At 38.7% G+C, this 27229-nt stretch overlaps 1 protein-coding gene across 7 annotated transcripts in view; it reads left to right on the top strand.

Moving 5' to 3' along the window:
- Nucleotides 1-27229, top strand: part of SEMA3D (semaphorin 3D) — a 216974-nt gene that overhangs the window by 18889 nt on the left and 170856 nt on the right. The window contains exon 1 of one of the 7 annotated variants that reach the window (XM_025449287.3): nt 16683-16809. The exons of 5 other annotated variants lie outside the window; for them this stretch is intronic. The gene's annotated coding sequence lies outside the window, so the exon portion shown is untranslated. Of the gene's footprint in view, nt 1-16682; nt 16810-27229 lie in introns of those variants that run through there. One more of the 7 variants, XM_035701531.2, reaches the window with a different exon arrangement.

Below are 27229 nucleotides of genomic sequence, written 5' to 3'. Positions count from 1 at the left end.
ACGTACAGTCTGTCTTTTCTTTCTACAGACTCTTCTCACTGATTCATTCACTTTCTTCATTTCAGTTATTACTTAAATGGGAAGGACACATAAATTACTAACCCTGAACTCCCCCCTGGTCTTGGTCACTCTGCTAGTGCTTTTTCCAGTAGGTTTCAGTCTAGGGCTATTGATCATCTACTTGGCAAGCAGTTTAAACTAACTATGTTGTCACCGTGTACTTTTTTCTATCGTGGTTATGATTTTATTCACACAAGTATTTACACTATATTGTGGCAGAAAAGGAGTGCACTTTGAAGTCACAATTTATCATCTGGGAAAATTTGGTAAATTGTTTAACTAGGTCAATTTTGGTCTACTCACACTGAAGTGGAGTAAATGGCAGCCCTGCATTCGAAATACATGTGAGTATTAAATGAGAAAATGCAGATAAAGAACCTCTCCCAGTACCTGACACAATTGTTATTTAAAAGAAACAGCACTAATAGTTTCATTTCTTCTCACCAATATACAGTAAGCTATTCTATTGGTTGCAAAAGCCTTGAAAGGCTAGGGTACAGACCGGATTTTATTACATAGGTAATTGGGAGCTATAAAAGTTTTTGAACCATGTAATAACCAAGGCTTCATGTTTTAGGAAGATAGTCCTAGGAATAGTTTTCAAGGAGACCAATTAAGAGACTCTTCACAGATCTAATAAGGACTAGACAGTGGTGATGAAAATAGAAAGTAAAGGTACCAGAGAAATCTGAGACTATTATATTGGACTTTTTGTAATTTGTGTATTTTGTTTGTTATTTGTGTATTTCATGATTTTGTCCTATTGTATATTCAGAGCATTTTATTACAACGAGAACTTTGCACTCAGCCTAAGAACTGTTTTATATTTTTCTGAGGACCTATATGTGTTAACCTTCAGATTTTCTCATTGATACTACACTTTTTGAAATGAATGTATATTGTTTCCAGAATTCACAGGAACAAATAATATCTCCCTACATAGAAGGTCTAAGGTCCGACTTGATTCCAGCAGGATATAGAATACCTAATTAATTTTTTCCTGCTAAAGGAAGTTGAATATTTTAGGTTATTGAAATAATCTTTACACATTATTTTATTTTTATTTATTTGTTGAGAGAGAGAACACATGTGAGCCAAAGTACGGGGGCGGGGGGTGGGTGGGTGGGGTGGTGGGAGGGAAAAAGAGAATCTTAAGCAGGCTCCATGCCCAGTGCAGCCTAACGCAGGGCTGCATCTTAGGACCCTGAGATCATGACCTGAGCCAGATTGAGTTGGATGCTTCACAGACTGAGCCACCCAAGCACCCCACTGAAATAATCTTTAGATACAGAAGATGAAGAGCTCGTGTAGAGAGCAACTTTAAAGCAGCTATCATGAAATCAAGAATAGAAGCCTATGACAACCTTACCTAAATAGTTTGTGAAATGAAATAGTAAATCCTTATTTTGTTATCATATATGTTTACCATTTGGTATCCACTGTTGATCATGCTGTTCATTCTGAATGGAGTTCCTTCATTTTGTCTTTGTGTTTTGTTTTATTTTTAAATTTCTCAGTATCATGTCCATTTTTCTTTTTTTTTTTTTTTAATTTTTATTTATTTATGATAGTCACAGAGAGAGAGAGAGAGGCAGAGACACAGGCAGAGGGAGAAGCAGGCTCCATGCTCCGGGAGCCCGACGTGGGACTCGATCCCTGGTCTCCAGGATCGCGCCCTGGGCCAAAGGCAGGCGCCAAACTGCTGCACCACCCAGGGATCCCTCATGTCCATTTTTCAAAACTAATTCAAGCTCACCTTCTTTACCAGGGTAACAATTCACGAAACATAACTAAGTTCAGTAACTTATTTTTACTGTCACACAGATTCACATTGTATAATAAATTATTTTGATTTAATATTAATTTATATGGGTACATTTTATATGCCTCACCAACTAGCAGCTCCTCAGGGTAGGGACTTTGTCCACATCTTTGTGGACAAGCAAAGCTTGATAACTTAGCAATCAATCTTTGTTGATTTGTCACTGCAAATGAAAAAAAAAATCAAAGTAGAATCATGAGAGCCCAAAATAAGATCCCAAGTCATAGGTTGCATCAGCAAAATAGTATTTTGTTTCAATAATGGAATTCCATACTTTAGCTCTTCTTTTTCAGTTTTAGTTAGAAAGTCAAGAAGTCTTAGGTTGATTGTCCTTCTTTCAATCAAATAATCTAAAATAAGTCTCACAAAATAGCAGTAGTTATTTAATTTAAAAAATGTCAGGTGCTAGGATGAGGTTTTTATAGCCTTACATATACTATTAAGTTAATAAACTAGGAAAATATGCCACCTTACTATCAGTTCATTCTGGCTTTAGATTACCTGCATTCAGAATAACAGTTAACAATAAAAAATACTATGTAAAGTAACAGAGAGCCTGCTAGTGTTCAGAAAATAGTATTCCTAAAATTCTGTATTACAGTCTAAATATATAGAATATATAGAATCTACATATCCAGTACAGAAGTTTTCAGTTTCTCCAACATGATATATTTTGTTAAAACTTATTTAACCAGGGATCCCTGGGTGGCGCAGCGGTTTGGCGCCTGCCTTTGGCCCAGGGCGCGATCCTGGAGACCCGGGATCGAATCCCACGTCGGGCTCCCGGTGCATGGAGCCTGCTTCTCCCTCTGCCTGTGTCTCTGCCTCTCTCTCTCTCTCTGTGACTATCATAAATAAATAAAAATTTAAAAAAAAAAAATAAATAAAACTTATTTAACCAAACTAGTATAGTTTTAATTCCAGCCTTGGAAATAATCAGGTAAACCAGATAAATGGCCAGATAAATGGTTAATCTCAGAATGTTTACTTGGAAATCTATTAAAAATAAATAATAAAATTTTTTTGTCTCATTGAGTCATGATATTTCCGAACTTAAAAAAAATTAAACAAAACCTGAGAGGGCTCCTGGGTGTCTCAGTCAGTCAAACATCTACCTTTGGCTCAGAGGGCGACTCAGAGGTGACTCCCAGTGGGAGTCAGCTTATCCCCCACCCTCTGCCCTTCCCCAGCTCACGTGCATGCATGCACTTTCTCTCTCTCAAGCAAATAAAATCTTAAAAAATAAACTGAGAGAATGTCTACTGCAGTTTCTTAATTTTACAGGGAAGATTGAGGATGAAATCATGTGAGTTCCCTCTCCCCTTCCTCTTTACTTGCTGTTCTTCCTTCCTGTTCTCACTCCTTTCTTTTCTTCTTTAAACATAAAAGAACAACGTCGGTATTCTAAGATCAGTGTTGAATGTTTGGGGAAGAACAGCCCTCAGCTTGAGAAATTCATATTCCATGTCTGTAGAGTAGTCGTGTGTTTGGAGGCATACAACTGTGTAGTTACAAAGCCGAGCTTATAATTGAAGTCTCTTCACTCCTATCAGAGAAAGCATCCTCCTTCTTACATGTGTTGACAGATAATGGAGAAAGGACATACCACGTGTTCTACCAGAATTGTTGATAAATAGACCTGGGCGATGATTAGTAGCCACATAATCATGACCATTTCCAAAAGAACAAATTATTTTTTGTCTGGTAACCAAAGACTCTTATTCTGCTTATGATCTCCAAAGCAAGAGAGCTGCCGTGGATCTAGTCTCTATCTAGCTACTTTTCATTATTAAAAAATAAAGGAGTATAGTACATGTATAGTATACATACGCATGTGTATATGGTGTCTAACTGTACTCATCCTCCACCCCAAAATGCTACGTAATGGATAGATTATGCGGGCAGACATACATCCTTTTCCACATGTATTAAGTAAGAAGCTCTGGTATGCAATACTGTCAAACTATTCAACTATAGTGTAGACTTTAATCCAGAATAAATATCCTCATCAAAAACATTCATATTAACACTATGCAGTACAGTGATGGGTTTGTTGTTAATGGCTCTTTATTTGTGGGAGGTATAGACATCTGAAGTGTTGTCACTGTCCATTTATCATCTTTGTGTGAACAAAGATAACATTTTTAACAATACCATACTTTCTTGATGTGGTCACCTTTAATAATAGAAACCAAAAGCAACATTTCCCAATGTATTCATCATAATTCTACCAGGAAGCAGATGTGCAGTCTTATTTTTCTCTTAATCATGTATTTATTTATTGCATTACATCTTTCAGTTGTGGATATTTTCCTGTAGAGGGAAATTCCAACCTTCCTGGAATAATAATTCCCCAAGTTTTATATGTTTTTTTTTAAGCCGATGAAGTGAATAGATATGAAAATACATTCTCCCTTCTTATATGTATTGGTCTTTTGATTGTAGCTCTATGTAGGTAGAGCTTGATTGCTTATAACTCTTCCTGAGGATATTTCTGTGATGGCATAAAAACAAACCTAGGGAATTTTTAGGGGAAACAATCATATCCCTACTAAAATATAAACAAATGGATCTCCAACAATAGTATCAGCTTCATAGAAAAGTTTACTACTGGGGCCTGGCTGGCCCAGTCTGTTAGGCACGTGCCTTCGGCTCAGGTCGTGGTCCTGGGTCCTAGCCCCACCTAGGGCTCCCTGCTCAGCCAGGAGCCTGCTCCTCCCTCTCCCTCTACTGCTCCCCTACTCATGCTTACTCTTCTGTGTGTATGTACTTTCTATAATAAAATCTTAAAAAAAGTCTGCTATCATCTAAATGTGAAAACTTACATTAATTTAAACTCTTATTATTCTAGCTCTTTTATTTCTTTTATTCAAGTCGACTGAATTTTTTTGTGTGTCCTTTAGAGCATCTCTACCTTTGACTGTCCTCCATATTTCCAGAGACTCTTGGTCCTATTTGTCCGTGTATCCAGCCTAGATCTCTACATCAGGCATTTTAAACAAAACAAAATCAGCCTATTGTAACATCTCTTATGCTGCTGCTTTGATGTAGTTGATGTAGTTTCCTGCACAGTGACACAGAATTTGGTTAGTGCTCCATGATCTCCACAGTGGTTTATACCTGCCTGTATCAGGTGAGGGGCAGCAGGGAACTGCCTACGTGACTGTCTGCCCGGGTCTCAGAGAAGCATTGACTAGGGGCCTGCGGGCGATGGGAGACTGAGCTCAGCAGGCCTGGCTCTCTAGTCACCATCATTACTGTTTTCAGCATGTGCTGTTTTCGGTACTGACCGATGCCAAGAATAATTGGCTTTTGCCACATGCATAAAGCTGTTGCTGTTTATGTGTGTCCTGTTCTTATTGTTTCTCTTACCCACTGAGGTCTCGCTCTCCGACATACTTCTGGTTCACCAGCCACCCTCGGTAGATATTTCTCTCGGGCCAATTCATATGTGTTGATTTCAGGACATTTTCTCATCCAACTTTTGAAAATTTGGTGATTTCTACTCAACGTTCACAGCACCTGTGCACCATTATTCAAACAATGGTATAATCAGTTGCTTTGGTCATAATCTGTTATATCCTCTTGTATAAAACCTCATTCTCCTGTTTTCTTATCTACAGATCATTCTGGCCTTCTACATATTTAATACAAATGTGTAAAATTAACCAGGGGTTTTTAATATTTTGTGTTCTTTACTAAACTTCTTAACCTCTTTTATTTCTATTACCACCATCCAATGAATAGCCTGAATTTTGCACAATAGTCATCTCTAATCCAATGCAGAACATATGTTTTGGGCTTAGTCGACATGGGTTCCTGTTCTGACTCTGCCACTTTATTGGCTTATAGCTTTTGGATGCCTTATTATATCTCTCTTAGTGTCTACATCTATAAAATGGGATAATAAGAATATTTAATAGATTACTGTGGGGATTAAATAAACCAGTGAGCTAGCTCACAGTGTAGGATAGTGTCTGTTCCCTGTGTAAATGTTAGCTGCTATTATTATCACTTTCCTCTGCTCTCTGTTTCCACTTAGTTCATCAAGTTTTCTTAAAATTTCCCTCCTTTCCATTCTCACTGCCAACACCATGATTCAAACCTTCATGATCTTTTGCCTGAATTATTTTAATAGTCTCCTAACTCATATTCCTTTTCTCATTTAATCATAAGCCCTAACAAATTTAGGATGTTGCATTCCAAACCTTTATCTAGGTTAGGAACAATATATTTGACAGGATCAAGGTCTTATAGAAAAATATAAAATTTAAGCAAAACTAAAACATTAAGTATTATATGTATATGTATATATATATGTGTGTGTGTGTGTGTGTATGGGTATGTCTGTGTAGGTGTATGCAATGTTGTATTAGATAAAAGCAAAAGCATCCTCATTCTAACCAATTTAGATACTCATGGTTATTAAATCTGTTTGGTGCTATTTTCTTGGCACCTTTTCCTGTTGATTAAAAATTCCTGAAGCAAATATGCTTGGGTATGTATTTATATAATTTTATGTTATGGAAAACATAAGAACTTGTGAACCAGTTTGTATCATTTTTTTAAGAACTTGTGAACCAGTTTGTATTTTTCCTTGATGTATATCCATATATCTCTATATATCTCTATTTTTTTCTACCACATATTCTCTTCATGATTTGCAATTCCTACACACATTTGTTCCTATTTTATATGAGAGGGATCAGGAACAGTTAAGCCTCTTCCTTTGTCAAAAGAAAATGACCTGAAGTGGACTTAAAATGTTGTGAGTTTTTAGATGTTGATGTACATATGCATCAGGTTACTGAAAATCCACAAGTAATGAAACCATTCTGGGTAAGACATGATTTTCTCCTGCCAGTGTGATCCCCTCATTATCAACCATGCTCAGATGCCACTGCTGTCATCCCATTCTTGCCCTAAGTGATAGCAGAATCCAGTCTAAATGCTTTCGGCTGTAATCTCACTGTGCAGCTTAGATCATGCTGATCTTAGCCACATAAAACTGTGATATAACCTCTCTATGTCATATCTTATGTGTCTCTTGAAATTTTACTCTAAAATTCCAGCTTAAATGACCTCCCTACTATGAAATTTTTATTGATTCCGCTCCATTTCCCTCCCATCTCAATCAGGATATGATTTTTAACTATTTCACTTATACTTTATTTCTTTTATAGCACTTACATTTTGCTTAAAATTCAGCTGTTTGTATACATTTTTAAATTACATTGTTATCTTTTTGAGTAAAGGACTAGATTTTATTGGCCAGCTATAAAAGAAATACAATAGGGTTGAATGTTATATAGTTTCTATATTCTAAAGTAGTATATAAAATGTATTATACAGAGTTTATGTGCCACATCAGGGGCTGACATTCAGTCTCTCAACAGCATGAAACACTGAAAGTTTCCCTCTGCATTGGATCAAGTCACTGTTTTTTCACTTCAGAACAGATGAAGTAATTGGCTAATGTTTAGAGGCTGTGTGTTGAATGAAAAAAAAATCCATGGATCTTTAAACATGAAAATCAAATACAGCTTGGCTAGATGCTCAGACTATGAGAAATGAAAATGACTAAGGGCATTTTATTTTTTTTCTTGAATTTATCTTTTAAAAGCTAAATGGCTCAAAAAGTCTATATTCTTGGTTTTCATGAAATATGGTTGCCCATATTCATAAGGGTTTAGATAGATGGATGGATAGATAGATAGATAGATAGATAGATAGATAGATAGAGGTTAGGGTAAAAATATACTAGTTTTGGTTATATTAAACTTGAACATTTCTGTCAAAGGAGATATGGAGTGAAAACACAGCCTAGGAATTGGAGAAAATAATTACAAATCACATATCTGAAAAGGGTTAATATTCAGAATATATAAAGGACTTCTATAACTCAATAACAACCAGACAATATAACGTGATTGAAAGAAAGGGCAAGAAGCTCGAATAGACATTCTCTTATCTCCACAGAAAAGAAATGGTTAACAAGCACATGTAAAGATGCTTAACATCACTGATCATTAGAGAAATTCAAATCAAAACTTCAATAAGATGTCACTTCACACACTCATTAGGATGGCTGCAATCCAAACAACAACAATAAAAATAGCAAGTGTTGGTGAGGATGTGGAGAAACTGGAACCTTGTGCATTGTTGATAGAAATGTAAAATGATTCATGAAGCATCTTAGGATAACCGTATGGAGTTTCCATAAAAATTTTTGAAAATATAATTACAACATAATCCAGCAATCCCACTTCTGGGTATATGTCCAGAAGACTTGAAAACAGGATATCAAAGAGATATTTGCACGTCCATGTTCATTGCAGCATTATTTATAATAGTCAAGAGGTGGAAACAACCCGATTGTACATCAATGAATAAATGGCCAAACCAAATGTGGTATCATGTATATATAGTGAAAGACTATTCAGCCTTTATAAATAGGGACATCCTGCTACATACTATAACATGGATAAAGCTTGAGAACATTATGCTAAAGTAAAATAATCTAGTCACAAAAAGATAAATTTTGTATAGTTCCACTTAAATAAGGTATCTGAAGTAATCAAACTGAAAGAAATACAAAGTGGAATGATGGTTTCCAGGACTTGGAAGAGGGTTTAAATGGGGACTTGTTCAATGGGTATATAGAGGTTCAGTTGGATAGGATGAAAAATTTCTGGAGCTTCTTGCACAACAAGTGAATATGCATTTGATACTGAATTATATACCTAAAAATGGCTAAGATGTAAATTTCACGTTACATTTGTTTTACCAAAATTAAAAATTATTTTTTTAAATACTGGTTTAAATAACTACTTAAAATCTAAGATAATTGGCATTATGTGATGTAGTGGCTTAGTTCAAGTTATCATTCAAAAAAATCTTTGATATGGAAACATTATTAACGGAGCAGACTTCTCCTTGGATAGACCTGTACTGGTAATCCATACTGTACTACTGAAAGACTACATGGCCTAAATGAAGTACTAGTTTAACTGCTCTGAGTATCAATTTTATCACAACCTATTTTGGGTTAAAAATAATGTCTATCTGTAGGAGCTGGAAATGAAATATGTTGGGTTTAGCACATAATGAGCATTTTACAAAGTTGGTTATTATTGTTATTGATTGTTCCATTTTAAAAATAAATATTAAGACTTCTTTGTTGGAACAGGCATCTATGACTTAATTCAATTTATATTTGGAAGATAGGAATTACTTTTCGTTAGTATTTTTGAAAGGGCATTCCAACACGAAATGCTTGATTATTTACTTGAATCAGAATTGAAACACTTGGCTAGTTGAAGACCATTCTGAGAATGAGGAGAAGGGCACCTCTGGATGATTGAAGCTGGATTTCTGAATTGATTCTTTCAGAAATAAGGGGCTGCTTTGCCCATTTTCCATGAATTCACATTTTTCATAGTAAGTTGCCTTGGATCAGATAAACTGTAAGTAACATCTCTCAATTTTTTCTTATTACGTTAAAAAAGAGCAGCCTTAATCTTTCTCAGTCTCTTTGTATCCTTTCTGTTGGACACTTGATTCTTTCTTATTTACCATTTAGACTTTCAGTCTTTATAGCCTTTATTGTTGTTGTTTTTTTAAAATTCTATTTCTTACTTTTCAACTATTACAAATACTCATGATTTTTTAAAATTTAGTTTTATTTTACTGTTTGCTCTCTCATGAGCACTGTGTTCTTCACAAGAATTGTCTTACTGAGTTATTACTCTACTACGTGGTGAGTGATACTATTTTCTACTTTTCACAGGTGAGGGGAGGTGAGGCACAGAGTTTAAATAACTTGTAGTTCCCTCCGACTAACAGGTGAAGACGGGATATGGACCCAGGCAGTTTATTTCCTGAGTTGAGGCTCTCAAATACGCAAATACTAAAGTTCTTGGAGAGGCACTGTCTTTTAATTTCTTCTTTGTTCACTCTATATTTTAATGTTTGCACATTTCTTTTGGGAGTTTCCCCCTTCCCTTCAAATGTAAATTACCATTTAGAATATACTGCTTTTCCCTCTCCTCTCCCTCACTTTTCATACCACATCCCTGTCCTTTCCAGGCCATTAGCTCACCGCTGGGGATGTCCCCAGCCTCTAAACCTCTGCCCTGTGACATTCCACAGTCGAATCAGTTCCTTTACTTCTGTCTTCCAAGGAATCTGAACATTTTAAATGTTATTTTCCTTTCAGTCAGTTCCAAGATGATGTTTGCCTCTAAGTGTATTTCCTCTCGGCTACTGGAACCTTCTGTTCTGCAGATTGCTCCTTGGTGCATTTGGAGAGAAGTTGCCAAGTTTCTTTTTTGTGCATCTGCTTGTTTTTCAGTTCCTGGAAACTTGACAGAGCTTCCACTATTTTTCCACATTCTTCTTCCGTAAGTTTTGCCTCACCCTCCTAATACACCTCTGCCACATTGTTTTCACTCCACCCCAGTTCACGTCAGATTATCTTGTTGTTCCAAATGTTTAAATGTACCTGAACCTTCCACTGTCATTTCCAAGAGTAGTATTTTAATCAACTATGAAATGCCGTTCTGTAAAACAAACGGCTACATATTCTGGAAACTTAAGCCACTAAGTTTTGTTCTTATTTTTTACCTCATCTACTTCATCTGCTTCTTTCATTCCTTTTTTTTTTTTTTTAACAGTAATACTTTTAGGGAAATTGCTCTAGTGACTCCCCAGAAACTCATGATGATGTGGCTTTACACAATAATTGCTGTTGTGAGAACTCTAAATGTTTATTGGTGCTGTGTTTGAGGACATGAATCCCATCAGAAATAGAGTGCAGTGGAAGGATCACAGGACATGGAGTCAGAAGAGGCCCGTCTCTGTTGTTGTTGGTTCCTCTTGTCAACCTGACTTTGGCTTCTCAGTAACTTCTCTGATTCTCAGCTTAGCATTTGTAAACTGGAGTTTTAATAATAATACCTAACTTCGAAGGTGAAGTTTAGATGAGATAAGAAGCACACATGTGTATTAAAAATTGGAAATTGCTACCCAGCAGGTACAGATGATTGATTCTTAAAGTGCAGAGATGGAAGTTTGTCAAGTGCATAAAAATTTTTAATGAAAACAAACGGAGGACGCCCTGGGTGGCTCAGGGGTTAAGTGTATGACTTCAGCTCAGGGCGTGACCCCGGGGTCCCGGGATCGAGTCCCACGTCGGGCTCCCTGCATGGAGCCTGCTTCTCCCTCTGCCTGTGTCTCTGCCTCTCTCTCTGTGTGTCTCTCATGAATAAATAAAAAATAAAATCTTAAAAAAATAAACAAATGGAAAATATGACTAGATCAGTATAAGAATTTGACTTGATTCAGTTCTATTGAACATCAGGAGTTTTCTCAAAATGGTGAAATCTGTACCTTGGGTTTTATTTAATAAAAGAAGATTTCTAGGTACCACTGTGAATATTGGAGTGTGAAGTGGTGGGTGGGTACCATACTCGTTTTGCTGACCTGGAGAACATAATCCAAAAATAATACCTGTGTGGGTAGTTCACAGTTTCTTCCTGTGATGGGATGGGTATTCCAGTATGATTCACAGGGAAGACACAGATGGCCGCCACGGACATGCAGCAACATGTGTTATTATGGATGAAGCTCCACCTGGGAATTCTTTGCTTCCTTCTGTGGGGAGCCATCTCACTCCCACAAGGGTGGTGATTTCAAGGTTTTATATCTACCCACATGTCTAATTATATAAGTGATTCATTTACGGTTTAATCTTTAAAAAGACTGTATTGCAAACCAACATTTAGAATCACTGGAAGCAATATTGAAAGGACTTAACCCATTTTATTCCTTTCTGGAAACTGCTGAACTACTTTACATTTCAAGTCATTAATGAATATGAACACACTGTGGAAGATAAAGCTAAATTTTTGAGTCCTTTTGAGACTCGAGCTTGAATTGTTAGTATGCTTCTAACATTTCTTTGTTCTGTTGATTGTGTTTTCTAGAATCCTGGCAACATCTGTGGTCAGGTTGCTTGTATCTTACACATACAGACTGATACAAGCTCTTTCCCAGGACAGTGCCTTGTTCATTATCAGACAAACAGATTTATCCCTTGCATGTTTATACTTCCCTTCCTAATCTGAAGGCTGCTTTTTTTTTCTTATCGCAGTTGTTCTCCATGAACCACTCCTCCTGGTACTGGCTAAGTAATAATGTTTTTCCTCCAGATTATTCATATCTTTTATCTGTAGATAGCTTCTCTGCCCATCAACTTGTTGCTCAGCCAAACTTAGTGCTTGTTTAGTACTTTAAGCTTGCATCAAAAATTCTTTTCCTCTGCATCTTAATCATTTTTCCATCATGTCTCTGAACTCCTTCCAACTTCTCTGCACCTTTTGGATAATGAGGTGCCTGAGTCTGAGCACCAGGTGCAGCCGCACCAGTCCTGTCTAGGAGGGTCCCATTGCCTCCAGTGCTGCTAGAATGCCTTCTGATTCCCCGAGGTACTCATTAGAGAGACCGTGCCTGTCTCTACAGGCAGAGTCAGCACGCTTCATCTCCCCCATTCTCCTTGCAACTCCCTTCTGGCTCATCCTTTTTCCAGGGTGAAATCTCAATTTCTCTCTTTCATTTTTTTGCTCTTTAGCTCTCACTATATAATTCTTTAGCTCTCTGTTGTTCTTATTGTTTTTATTTTACTCATCCTGCTGGACTCATGGTCTAATTTGTGTGTTTATTTCCCTCCTTCTCTCTTTTTCTTGATCTAACCTAACATCTTCCCAGTTCCACAATTTCATACTTGGTGCTAATAGCAGTCTCTGCCACTGCTTATCTCTTAACCATATCAACTTCCTTTACTCCTCCATGGCAAAGAATACACTTACTCCTTCACATTTATCTAATGTCTTACCTTTTTTCATTTCTGTTGTTGCCTTGTTTGTTTTGGGGGATCAAATTGATCAGTGGTTTGGGATTCTGTTAAGCATTAAACTTGAAAACTTAATTTTATCATAGTGGTTCAGGGAGTAGAGCTATAAATTATTTTCAATACTAGTCTTTGCAACTTAATAAAATGGCATTCAGCTCAGGTTTTTATCCATAAATTATATATTTTGGGGAAAGATATGATAGGTGTGATATCTCTGGAATAGTTTACACTGTAAATTATGGTTTGTGTTTCTTAAACACTGGTTAGTCTTTCTTTCTCTCTTTCTTCCTTTACTCCATTTGTTCCTGCCTTTTTTCCTTCTTCCCTCCAGTCACATGATCATTACTGACATCCTGCCGTCTGCAGGCTGGTGTGAGGGATGGAACGCAGCCCCTGAATTCTAGATTCTGCTCTAACGGTGATTACTGTGTAGCTACATCAGATCGCTCACACTCTGTCACTTATGTCCTCATACATAACAAGAATTGGGTTCAAAAATATGATGGCTGAGAATAAGGTATTTTATTCACAGCTTATAGGAATAGTGAGAGATAAATCCCCAAGAAGTTTTGGATCATTGAGGAGGATGTTGAAAACTTGAAAAGCTGTGCATCAAAGAGTGAAAGTCTTCTCATTGCCTGCCCGATCAAATTTGTCAAAACACCTTCAGAGCATGAGTATGATTTGTATATGAATGGAGAAGTGAAGTGAGGGAGGTGGAAAGCGAGCTAGCAAATGTTGTAATAGTCCAGGAACTAGACAGAGAATAGAGTCCATAAAGATTGGAGCATGGAGGAAATTTGAGTGTGGTGCCATGAGTTTGGGAGCTAACTTTAAAATGAGTAGCTGGTCCAAATTGCTTGTATTGAGTTTTACCACTTGGGGTGTTTTCATGGTTAATCTAGACTCTGAACCCCCTTCTGCACCCTGCTGGTGTGGAATATTTGGAGATGGCCATCTGGAAACTGATCGGGACAGTCCCCTCAGTTGATTTATATACTTATAACTGGTTAAGAAGATTTTGAGGTCAAAGAGCAGTCACTGTCCAAATAAGGTAGCTTTAGGGACTAGTGTGAGTACGAATAGAAGGGATAGCCAGAGGGGGTTAATGGAGACCAGGATCCCTCAGGAAATATCCAGTGGCTGCCCGCCGGGGTGGCCCAGTCGGCTAAATGCTGGCTTCAGCTCAGGTCATGATCTCAGGGTCCTGGGATGGAGCCACAGCTCAGGCTTCCCTGCTCAGCAGAGCATCTGCCCCTCCCCCTGCTCATTCTCTCTCTCAGAAATAAATATCTAAAATAAAGCATTCATATCTGAAAAGATGGTATACCTCAAGGTCAAGTTTCTCCTCATTCTCAGACTGCTCCTTAGATAGACCTGTACTGATAATCCATACTGTACTACTGAAAGACTATATGGTATATTAATTATGCACAAAGTTTGGGGCAAGGATCAAAAGGTGGAGGGAAGACACAAAAACTATACCAACTTGCTGACTTGTTCATAGAAGCATCTTCTTTAGGAACTTAGTCTCACTTGGGGAAATAAAATTTTTCTGTTAATATTTTGAAATCATTCATCCTTCATTCAAGTCATTTTCACTTAAACTACATCAGTATTTTAACATCAACATTGTTACCTTGCTTGACATTAACATTATTTACTGTCATATCTTTAGTAGTGACTTTATATATACCTCTAAGGAAATAAGAATAAATCTTTTCTTTCTTTAAGGATTTTATTTATTTATTCATGACAGAGAGAGAGAGAGAGAGAGAGAGAGAGAGGCAGAGACACAGTCAGAGGGAGAAGCAGACTCCCTGCGGGGAGCCCAATGCAGGACTTGATCCCAGATCCCGTGATCAGGATCTAAGCCAAAGGCAGGTGCTCAACCACTGAGCCATCCAGGCATCCCAAGAATCAATCTTTATTCTTATAAAGGAACAGAATCAAAACTTGTATTTTTTTTTAACTGAATAAAAGGGTACATTTGTGTTAGGGATAGTGAGATTTTCTATATGTTAACCTGGCATTTATTCCTAAAGCAGGTCTGGTTCTCTGCACAGTGACTTACTGTGTTTATCTTTATAAAGAGTAAACTATTATGCAAACTCACTTGCATTTGGGAACTGTGGTGCTAAGTGTTAGCAGCATCACTATTCCAAACAAAATGTGTTAGAATCATTACTTTATGTGATAGGTTTCCTGTGGGAATTTCCATGAACGGTTTGAGTTCATGAATGGCTGTTGAGTTTAATAAGATATTCATGTAGTGTAACTTTTTTTTAAAGATTTTATTTATTTATTTATTTATTTATTTATTTATTTATTTAATTTTTTAAATTGGAGTTCAATTTGCCAACATATAGCATAACACCCAGTGCTCATCTGCCAAGTGTCCCCCTCAGTGCCTGTCACCCAGTCACCCCAACCCTCCGCCCACCTCCCCTTCCACCACCCCTTGTTCATTTCCCAGAGTTAGGAGTCTCTCATGGTTTGTCACCCTCACTGATATTTTCACTCATTTTCTCTCCTTTCCCTTTATTCTCTTTCATTAATTTTTATATTCCCCAAATGAATGAGACTATATAATGTTTGTCCTTTTCCGATTGACTTACTTCACTCAGCATCATACCCTCCAGGTCCCTCCACATCGAAGCAAATACTGGGTATTTGTCGTTTCCAATGGCTGAGGAATATCCCACTGTATACATAGACCACAGCTTCTCTATCCCTCATCTTTCAATGGACACTGAGGCTCCTCCCACAGTTTGGCTATTGTGGACATAGCTGCTATAAACATCGGGGTCCAGATGTCCCGGCATTTCACTGCACCTGTATCTTTGGGGTAAATCCCCAGCAGTGCAATTGCTGGGTCGGAGGGCAGGTCTATTTTTAACTCTTTGAGGAACCTCCACACAGTTTTCCAGAGTGGCTGCACCAGTTCACATTCCCACCAACAGTGCAGACGGTTCCCCTTTCTCCACATCCTCTCCAACACTTGTTGTTTCCTGCCTTGTTAATTTTCTCCATTCTCACTGTGTGAGGTGGGATCTCATTGTGGTTTGGATTTGTATTTTCCTGATGGCCTGTGATGCGGAGCATTTTCTCATGTGCTTGTTGGCCATGTCTAGGTCTTCCTCTGTGACGTTTCTGTTCATGTGTTTTGCCCATTTCATGATTGGATTGTTTGTTTCTTGGCTTAATAAGTTCTTTATAGATCTTGGATACTAGCCCTTTATCTGATCTGTCATTTGCAAATATCTTCTCCCATTCTCTAGGTTGTCTTTTAGTTTTGCTGACTGTTTCTTTTGCTGTGCAGAAGCTTCTTGATTTTATTTATTTATTCATGAGAGACACTGAGAGAGGCAGAGACATATGCAAAAGGAGAAGAAAGCCCCCTGTGGGGGCCCCGTATGGGACCCAATCCCAAGACCCCAGGATCAGGACCTGAACCAAAGGCAGACACTCAACTGACTGACCCGGGTGTCCCTGTAACTTTTTTTTTTTTTTTTTTTTAACTATCTCTTATGCTAGTGATTTTCTTGGGTTACATGTTGGTCTTTTTTAATAAAGAAATGTCAATTGCTTAACTTACGGCTTGCTATCTTTTTATACATATTCTTTATACTAAATGGATATGGATGACATATAGGCAGTAACTTTCGGGGGGGATGTAAACAATACAAGGGGATGGGGTTTGATTCTAAATTGGTAAGTATCTTAAAATTAGAATGTCATCAAGATCCTAAGTCTTAAAGAAGGTTTGTTTTTCTCAAGAGGCAATTTTGGAACTTTACCTTCTTAAAAATACCCTTATTCCTTCATTCAATCTAGCTCTAGCATTCTATGAAATGCATGAAAATTGAAGGCTTTTTTATTGTTGTGCCCAAGATTGCAAATCCGAGAAACCACCAAGGAGCCGACACCGATGCAAACACACGAGGGTTTATTTACAAGCTCGAGCTTGGGTCCAAGTGTGTCCGACACAACGGAGCAGGAACTTGGACCCCAGGTGGGTTTCAGCTTAGTTTTAAGGACTCCTCTAGGGGACCTCCAGAAGGGGTGGAGCAATTCCTCAAGTTCTGTTTACATTTTGATATGGGGCCTTCAAGGGCATTGAGCTCTGTTCTCATTCTAATAGGGGCTTCCTGCCCTTGGCTTGGGCTCTGTTCTTATTCTAATAGGGGGCTTCCTGCCCTTGGCTTGGGCTCTGTTTTTATTCTAATATGGGGCTTTCTAGGACATTTAGCTGTAAGCTGTTTTATTCCTGTAACTGAAGTAAGGTAAAGTTCAGCTCTTGTTCACAGGGGCCTGGGATGGCTGTACTTGTGCTAACGCTGAACTTAAAGTGGAATGGCCTTAATTTTCTTGGCCCCCACAATCTTAATTATTTATCTTATGGCATAACATGAAATAGAAGTATATTAATACCTTATTTTGTCTGTGTGTAGCATTTCTAAGCATATATATATATATATATATATATATATATATTTTCTAAGCTATCAGCAATAGATGATGAAAACAACTGAACTTGAGAAGAAAGATTAAAATAACTGAACAAATCCAGATAAATTTGGACTTAAAAGCACATCAGGTAAAATAAAGGGAACTGCATAAATGTGATAAGTCATATTGTTCACTCATTATTTTCAACAGCTCAACATGAAATTGTTCATTAAGGCGCCTTCATTTTAATGAGAAATCAAGGACTGTTCATTGTCTTATGATAGGTTTGAAGATCAGCCCAGTAATTATTAGGCTCTTTATTAATTTGCATTCTATTAAAGATCTAACCTGCATTAGAAATAAGTAGAAGTAAGCAGATATCCGGGGCGCTGGGGTGGCCCAGTTGGCTAAGTGCTGCCTTCAGCTCAGGTCATGATCTCAGAGTCCTGGAATGGAGCCACCGCTCAGGCCTCCCTCCTCAGCGGGGCATCTGCCCCTCCCCCTGCTCATTCTCTCTCTCAGAAATAAATATCTAAAATAAAGCATTCATATCTGATATACCTCAAAGGTAAACAAGCTATAATTATTTTATTATACTCTTTCAAATAATAGTTGTTTCACAGTCACTAATTATACAAATGAATCATTCACGAGATGTCCTAATTAATATCATCAATAGGGGCTGCTCACCAGTTTGCCCATAACTAAAGATTAGTGTATTCTTGCATGTTACTCCCTTGTTGAAAATACATTAAGTTTCAGTTAGACTAAATGTTATTAGGGGTTTAGTATGTATCCATGGAAAAAAAATAACTAATTGACCCATTAGGGAGATTAAAACTAAGAACGCAGCCTCATAAGCACTAACTCTAATGGACAAGTTAACCAGCCGCCTAGTGATGTAGTCACAGTAAGAAGCATAGTTTGTTAATTATCATTATTTCTTAGCAATGTATTTTTTAAATTATAAAACAAAATAAAAGTATTTATATCATGCTAGAGTGTTTAGTGGTGAAGTATACTGATAATATCTTCATCTCACTTTGAAAAACATTTAAAAAATCAGATAGATTGGCAGGATGGATAGATACGCATTAAAGCAAGTAAAGAAAAATGTTGCTTATAGAATCCAGGTGTCAGGATATAGATGTCTGTTGTACACTTTTTATGTATATTTGACAATTTTTATAACTAAAAAAAATTTGCAGAATAAAAAGGGATATTACATTATTTTAAAGCAATCAATGTGATAAAACATAAAGGGAGATGCCAATAAGAACATAATTCCTTATGAGTAGAAAGACAAACTGCCATATTTTAAAATGAGATGTGTATTTTTAAGTACATCTAAACCTTAGTTAAATTCCCTTTAGGTCATGTTTTTTTTTTTTTTTTTTTTTTTTTTTTGAAAAGAAGTTTTACCTTTTCTGTAGATTATGTGTTCAAACCTAATTATTTTTTATGGTTGTCTATTATTTAGAGCTAACCTAAAGTTATCACCTTCTGTTGTATTTTCATCAATGGGCTTATTCAGTTTTAATGGTTCTCTCTGGTCCATTTACAAAGTGCACTTTATGCCTCCTTTCTAGTTCCCTATAAACAAGGAAACAGTCTACTGCGGTATTTCAAGTCACTGCTACAGCGACCATTACTTCATTTGCAGTAAAAAGTACGAATAAACTGAGCAAGTGCACTTCGTCCCTGGCCATTTCCAAAGTGTTAATAAGTAAAAGTCTGGCCAGCCTTGCGGGAGAGGGAGCCCCAGGCCCCTCACATGGGGATACCTGTGAGGTTGGATGGGCTATCAGGAGAGGACCTCGCTGCCCTGCCCCCCTGCCTTCAGGTCTGTTCCACCTTTCTAAAATGAAGTATTCAAGGTGTCTCATTAAGTGGCCAATGTCACCAGCCACTATTGCTTTAGTTCATGTATGTCCTAGACAGTCCTAAGAAACCGGGGCACAGGGAGAGAAAACGGGCCTTAGAAGCTTAGAAATGCTTTGAGATCGATAACGTCTGAGCATCTGTGGGTTCAGCGGGGCGGGGGGTTGCAGCTTAGAGCCCGCGGCAGGGAGGAGCAATAGGCACTGTGGGCTGGACGGAGGTGATGCCCGCAGGGGAGCCCCCCCCCCCCCGGGCGGAGGTGATGCCCGCAGAGGAGGCCCCCATGGGCGGAGGTGATGCCCGCAGAGGAGGCCCCCATGGGCGGAGGTGATGCCCGCAGAGGAGGCCCCCATGGGCGGAGGTGATGCCCGCAGAGGAGGCCCCCATGGGTGGAGGTGATGCCCGCAGAGGAGGCCCCCATGGGCGAGGTGATGCCCGCAGAGGAGGCCCCCATGGGCGAGGTGATGCCCACAGAGGAGGCCCCCATGGGCGAGGTGATGGTGATGCCTGCAGGGGAGGCCCCCGCAGGGGAGGCCCCCCCCCCGGCGTAGGTGATGCCGGCAGAGGAGACGGTCCCACATGCTGGCTTACCCCGGAGCTAGTCTTCGGGGACCTGTGTGGGTACCGCCTGCCATACTCCATGGAAATGATCAGTTCAGAAGGACCTTGGATTACAGATGGTGTTTGGTCTCTGCCATCTAACTTTACTGCTGTTTTTCACTGAGACAAATACAGGGTAAACTCCCGAGGATGCCTTGGGTCCGAGCCACGCGCTCGGTGCTAGGCTCGGGGTACCCACGACAGCTCCCTCCCTCCCCGGGACCAGCAGCCCTGGCTTTCCCGGCTCTGCTCCTGCTCCATCTGCACGACTGCAGGCGACTTTGCTTTGCCCGAGAACCAGAGCGAAAGACTGACCAGGCCAGGCCTTTCTCCTATTTATTAGTTTCAGAGAAAAATACAATCGGCTGTATGGGCTACAAGCCACTGGTGGTGTTCTCATGGTGATCGTTTTGGTGTTTGTTTTCTAAACCACATTTTTTTTTTATGGAGATTATTTTGATAATGAGATTATCAATACATATTTGAAGGCATTGCAATGCTGTCTAGGGTAATCAGTGCCCTTCCGTTATTAAATTGTTTCTAATTATATGCTGGTAGCGTTGTGTAGTTTTGCTGTTTCTCAACAGTTCCACTGTTTTCAACAGTTCCTAATTTTCTTTCACTATAAGATACAATTAACCTTTTAAGCACTTACTCTGCAGGAGGTAATTTTCATCCTTGCCAACTTGTCATCTCCACAAACCCAACATAGGCTTATGTTGTCCTCTTAGTATAGACTATTCCTTTTTGGTCAAGAACAGCTTGTCTTTGGCTGCCAAATCATTTATTTTTTTTTATCTGATCAACTTTATTTGCATATATTGATACTCTTTTTACTTGCTTATGGATAAGAGTGATCCTTTCGTTTTCTTTTTAAAGATTTATTTATTTATTTATTTATTTATTTATTTATTTATTTATTTATGATAGACAGAGAGAGAGAGAGAGAGAGGGGCAGAGACACAGGAGGAGGGAGAAGCAGGCTCCATGCTGGGAGCCTGACGTGGGACTTGATCCCAGGACTCCAGGATTACACCCTGGGCCAAAGGCAGGCGCTAAACCGCTGAGCCACCTAGGGATCCCCAAGAGTGATCCTTTTGTATACAGCTTTGACTTAACCAAAAAATCAGTAGGAAGTCAATTCAGTTGTTACTTATTTGTACATTTCAGCAGAATTTGTCCAACAGATAGTTGAAATGATCAAAACCTGAGATCAAAAAGCACTCTGGATAAGCAAATATTTTTCTACAAGCAAGTATAGGTGCACAATAAAACATAAAAACAAAGCAAGGAAGGGATTAAATGATAATGATGACAAGTGGTTAATTAATCAGAGGGAAACAGAAAATTGTATAGTGATGATATTTTTCTATATTTTGTTATCAGGACATAGCATACATATGATAATGAACATTTGATATAATTAGAAGTAAAGAAAAGCACTCAGGGCACCATATTTGTAAGGGGTTTTCTTTTCAAATGGTTTTGTGGTATTTTTCATTATTTTGACCAAAGTAAGTTCAGAAACTTTTCATTCTTTTTTGGGGAGGACCTAAAATCTGTAAATTTATAATATGAATTAAAATTATTTAACATTCTTTAGGAAAAGTCTAAGATAAAAACTTAAGATGCCCTAGAACCTTCAATTCAATACAATAAATTGAATATAGAATATTAATGCAAAAAGCATTATGCGAGATGCTTTGAGAAGGTAGAATAGTATCCAGACCAACTCCAATAACTGAATTAAAAATTACATGCCTGTATGATCATCACATATACACACAAATCCACCATGAAGCTCAATTTTAAATGATATTGAGATATCATCTTATCTGATTATTGACTTTTGATGAGGAACTATATGCTTTTTGGAATTGATTTTGAAAAGAATCTATTATAACGTTCATTAAGAACATCACACTGTTTTTGTTTGTGTGTTGGCTTCGTTTTGTTTTGTTTTGTTTTGTTTTAACTGGGGATTGGAAAGGAGTTCCAGGAATTTTTAATATATACATAAACATAGGAAAGTTTACCTGGTTTTATTGAAGATTTCCAAAATAAGGAAAAGAGCCAGACTCCACAGGACCAAAAGAAGGAGTGAGAAAGTCAATAAACTTCATAGATGACAATTTCTTTCCTCTACTCAATTTTTACACAGGATTTCTGTGGCAATTTCTTTTTTATGTAGCTTTACTTGCCTTTGGTCTCAGGAATATCAGATCATCTCTCTAACTCCATAGGTGTGTGTGTGTGTGTGTGTGTGTGTGTATTTCTTTGTTGCAGGTAACCGTGCTATTTAAACATTTATATTGCTTAGCATTTGAAGAAAGCTTCAAATATTAAACTTGTATGTTATGACTGGTTTAGATTATTTTTAAAACCTTAGGAACATTTTTTGAAATGTTACTTTGTTTATACCACCTTCACAATGAAAGGAATTCACAGGAAACACAAAATAACATCATTACTGCAGAGGAAAGTCAGTGTGAAGAAAGTCAGCTTTGGACTCTTTCCAGAAGGGATTAATTGTGGTGCTACAATGAGGACATTGTTAGACCAGGCTTCTCCCTACCTAGTGAACTCAGACATAAACTCAGAAAACAGCAATATAGGAAAAGTTCCAATGACCATAATCTTCTGGCTATAAATCTAGCAAAAGCTGGAAAGTGTGGAATAGAGTGAAGGAGCTATCACAGCGGAGCTTGAAGATTTAAGTGGTGAACTGATTAGTCTATTGCATGCACAACTCCTTCTTCAGGCATGATTTGGTGGGTGATCCTATTTGCTGTGATACTTTTTTTTTTTTTAAGATTTCTTTCTTTCTTTCTTTCTTTCTTTCTTTCTTTCTTTCTTTCTTTCTTCTTTCGTTCGTTCTTTCTTTCGCAGGGAGAGAAAGAGGGAGAGAGTGAGCATGCACGAGAGCACAGGCAGGGGGAGCCTAGGCAGAGGGAGAGAAGGAAGAGACTTCCTGGGGACCGGGGGGTGGGGGTGGGGGTGGGGGGGGGGTGGGGGGGGTGGACACAAGGCCTGGGGTCACGACCTGAGACAAGGGCAGATGCTTAACTGACTGAGCCACCCAAGCGCCCGGGTACATTTTTTAAAAAAATTTTTTAGAAAAGCACTTACAAGTTTCCAGAGTGTTTCAGTTCATGATATGTTAGCAACTCAATGATATTTTTAAGGCACCACCAGGCCACAAACAAAAACCAAGAATTCTGTTCATTAGTTGCAGCCAAATAACTTATTAGTTAAGGCCAAACAAGTTAGTACGTTATTTATGTCCTGTTCAACTACACTGAAAGAAAGAATATAATCAATATTTTCATTGCATTCATGAACAAGCACAGTTACTTCCTGAGTGTGTGTGTGTGTGTGTGCGTTGGCGCGCGCACCTGGTTCTGGGCAGCTGGGCCCCCTGGACACGGCGCCGCCTCCTCACCTGCTCCACGGGCGGCCCGCAGCCGCTTACGTTTTGTCCGCGCCTCCTGGGGGCTCGGGATCCAGGCTGGGACGTCCCCTCCCGGCCACCCAGTGAGCGGCGCCAGGTCGCAGCCCGACACGTGCAGGTGCGGGTCCGCCCTGAGGTGGCCGCCTGCCCCACGGCGCCCAGGTGTGCGGGGGTTCGGGGGGCTGTAGGGCCGCGGCTGCCTGGCGCGCACCTGCCCCACGGCGCCCAGGTGTGCGGGGGTGTCAGGGGGGCTGTAGGGCCGCGGCTGCCCGGCCTGCACCTCAGGACTCCCTCCCACCTCTGGGCGCGGGGACCAGTCCTTGCCCCGGATCCTAAAATGCAGAAGTCAGGAAGCCTCAGGCACAGAGGGTGGAAAGTAGCGTAAAGCAACTAAAAGCATCTGGTGCCGCGTCCCCTCACCCCGGGCTCCCACCTCCGTAGCCTGCTGGCCCCCCGCCCCAGATGCCCGACGACCCTCACATCACGGCCCGGGCCACCTCTTCCCTGTGCATTTTTAAGAAAATAATGTTATCAGTGTCTCTTCGGCCATTTACAATTTTGATGTGGCAATTTAAGAGTTGGGCTGTTTTTCAGCATTTCTGATGACACTTTTCACTCAGAAGCACTACTTTTTTTTTCTTTGACAATCCATATGAGCCGTATTTTACTGAGAGTTTCCATGTTCTCACGTGTGTGTCTTAACTACACAGAAACCCTGGTGTGCTCTGGGTCAGAGGATCTGAACTAATTTTCCATTTTATCTCATTTTTGCATTTCAGTAACCCAGTTAACTATATAAACATTGTTTCCTTTTAAAAACAAATATCTTACAGAAATGTGTATTTGCCCTCAGCGAGGAACTCTTGGTGGATCTTATCTGGGTCGTTAGAATAAATCGCATATGAGAACTTTTAAACTACATACTTGTTTCCTTCATAATCAACCATGAAAGTAATTAATGAGTGTCCGAACCTGAAGGCTCAGAACAGAAAACTAAGTCAATTTATAATAAAATGAATCCTGAGAGGTAGAAATCAATTTTTAATTGAAAAGAGAAAAATAGAAAATGTAATAGCATAGAGCTCTTACCTCAGGCAGGGCAAGGCTAATGTTGATACTTGTTCCTTGTCACCGAAATTCTTATGACTTTGAAATCAAAGTTTAACTTTTTCCCACCTGTTCATTTCAATGCTAATTTCCTACCACACACTTTGTCAACAAAGTTTCCAAGCCTTTAAAGAATAGATCATCATCTTTTGCTGTGGTAACAAATTGGTTAACAAATTGGTAACAAATTGCTGTGGTAGCAGCAGGGCTCTAGTAGCAGGTGTCATGCGCTTAATTTTTATTCACTGGTTGAAATCATTTACCCTCTACTATGTAATAGGTGTCTGCGGAAGTGAAAACCAGAACTAGCGCTCAGCAGGTTTGTCTGGGACCTTCCGAATTCTCTCAGCAAAGAAAGAGTCCTAAGAATCTAGTGGGAGACAGCAGGGAGTGGGTCATATGGATGAAAGCTTTCTGAAGGTAATGGGAAGGACACGTCACCTATGTTATATGTCCAGGACTGATTCTGATTATTTCAGATCCAACTACATGGGCAGAAAGCAATAAATCGGCTGATACTGTGATGTGCAGTATCTAGGCAAGCAAAACATTAGGAGAAAGAAATAAAACATGTAAAAATAAGGTACTGGAAGAAAAAGAATTTGATTTTTTCCATTTCTTGAAATCCTATCCCCTAAATGTCAGAAATAGAAGCACATGCTTTCTGTGTATACAAGTGTGTACCTATATGAGTAGCCGTAGTTTGCCTCTCAGTTGATTGTGGTATTACACGCTTTCAGTGATTGGTATTGAATGGCTTTCTGGCTAGGTAGCTATAACAGGTCTGTAGTTAGAGACGTATTTACAGGTAGCTAGAAACAAGGATGATTGAAAGCCCAGCGCCCATGGGCAGTTCATGTTAACACTGTGATTGGCAGCACGGCGACCCCCTTCCCTGGACGGCACGTTCTCCTGGGTGGCTTACTTCACCCAGTTGGTATGCCAACACGTCTTCTTTTGGCCTTTTCATTCCTGAGGCTCTTCTCTTGAGCTGTCCGTGTTAAATTTGCTGCTCCTCTGAGCGCCCGCGCAGATTAGCAGCGTCCTTTTATAGACTTCCGAAGTGGGCTGCTGTGTTGCCCAAAGCACCTGGAGATTTCGCTGTGCATTTCTCCACCTATCTACAGTGGTAAATACATGAGAAGCCCACTCCTCCATTTTTTCTATCTATGGTATCTGCCACTAAACTGGGTTTTTTATTTTGAAAATATGACTGCTTTTTTTTTTAAATCAATACCATGACATGCCATCTTAAAGGCCTAATTAAGTAAAGGATTTAAAATAGTATAACATGGGAAAGGGTATGTTGTATGTGTATATAACAAAACTATGGAATACTGTATAAATATAAGGTAGATGGAATTATCCTTTTATACCAAGTGCTCTTTCTTTATGCCTATGTGTTTTGAATCTCTCACAGTTTTGTGTTTGAGTCATCAAAAATAACTTCTCTGCAAACGCATTACCATTTCCTCCCAACATAGGGCCTTCTCCCTAACAGATTTGCTTGTTTGGGTAGTTATTAAACACACTCTATTATCTCTATTATCTTGTTCAGTGAGGAGCTTGACTCCTGATAATGTCCTGTTCCTTTTATGGAAGTTCTTTTCTATGAGTTGTATTTTCAGTACTCCCATATTTTCCAGCAAGGTACCTTTTGAAAAATTTAGCAAATTATCTTGAAGTAGACTTGCTCTTGACTTTACTTGTCTTAATTAAGGGAGTGATATCTTAGCACTTGGCATTTGTAGGGAAAGTCTTTTCAATTTGTGGTTATGGTTCAAGAAAGAAATATTCAAGAAAAAAAGATATATAAGATGGTTTATATTTATTTTGAGAAACCATCACTCAGCCAGAAGAGAAAAGGTTATTACATTCACATCATGTTGCTTGTCTGGGAATCTTTCTAGTGAGAAAACAAAAGGAGCCATAAAATTAAAGAAAACATTGACAGGATTTTCAGACACTAAGCTATGCCATCCCTCTTTCCTTTCTTATGAAGAACCTCTTTCTGGGATCTCTGAAACCAAACAAATACCAAAAGCCTTTACTCTTCTTTCTAAAATGTGTCTGCTCTCTGAGATCCATGTGAATGCAAATTGAGGAAAATGTATTACCATGAAGAAGGATTACATAAAATTAGGACCACCGTGAGACACTTAGAGTCCTTATTTCCCTAATGTGGTCTCTGTCTTTTATAAATAAATTATTACATCTTCAGAAAGTTTTTATTATGGAGTTTTAAATAAGGTTGTAATTTCTTTTTTTTTTTTTAAAGATTTTATTTATTCATGAGAAACGGAAAGAGAAGCAGAGACATAGGCAGAGGGAGAAGCAGACTCCTCACAAGGAGCCCGATGTAGGACTTGATCCCAGGACCCTGGGATCATGACCTGAGCTGAAGGCAGATGCCCAATGGCTGAGCCCCCCAGGCGTCCCAAATAAGGTTTTAATTTCATGTCCAGAAAAATAAATTTTGATTACTAAAATAATAAAATTCATATAGAATTAACTCTAGCTGATACTGAAATTGTAGATAAAGCTAAGCACTTTCCCAATGTTTTACTAGACATTTTTGGTTCAAGAATCAGTTATGTTGGTAAAGAAATGACATCTCAACTTTTAAGTAAGCAATCAAATAATTCAAAAACTGGGGGAGAAATACCTTGCAAACTGTCTGTTTTTAGTGATGTTGTCTATCATTGTTTAGAAATTCTTACACGGTCAGACCAGTTCAAATGCATAGCCAATCTCCATGTAATTCACAGAAACACATTCTTTCTCTTTCTTTTCTGTTTTTGGAGGGTAGGGTGGTTGTTAAATTTAAATAGTGCATTAATGCATTAAAGCTCCGTTTAACACATTAAACATTTTGTAACTCTGTGCAATTTGTAACTCTTTTCCTATTCTCCTTCTTTGGGTGCAAAGTGCATTGCACACATCA

The sequence above is a fragment of the Canis lupus genome, chromosome 18, assembly GCF_003254725.2.
Source record: "Canis lupus dingo isolate Sandy chromosome 18, ASM325472v2, whole genome shotgun sequence".
Classification (NCBI taxonomy): domain Eukaryota; kingdom Metazoa; phylum Chordata; class Mammalia; order Carnivora; family Canidae; genus Canis; species Canis lupus.
This window is presented reverse-complemented; position numbering and strand designations above follow the sequence as displayed.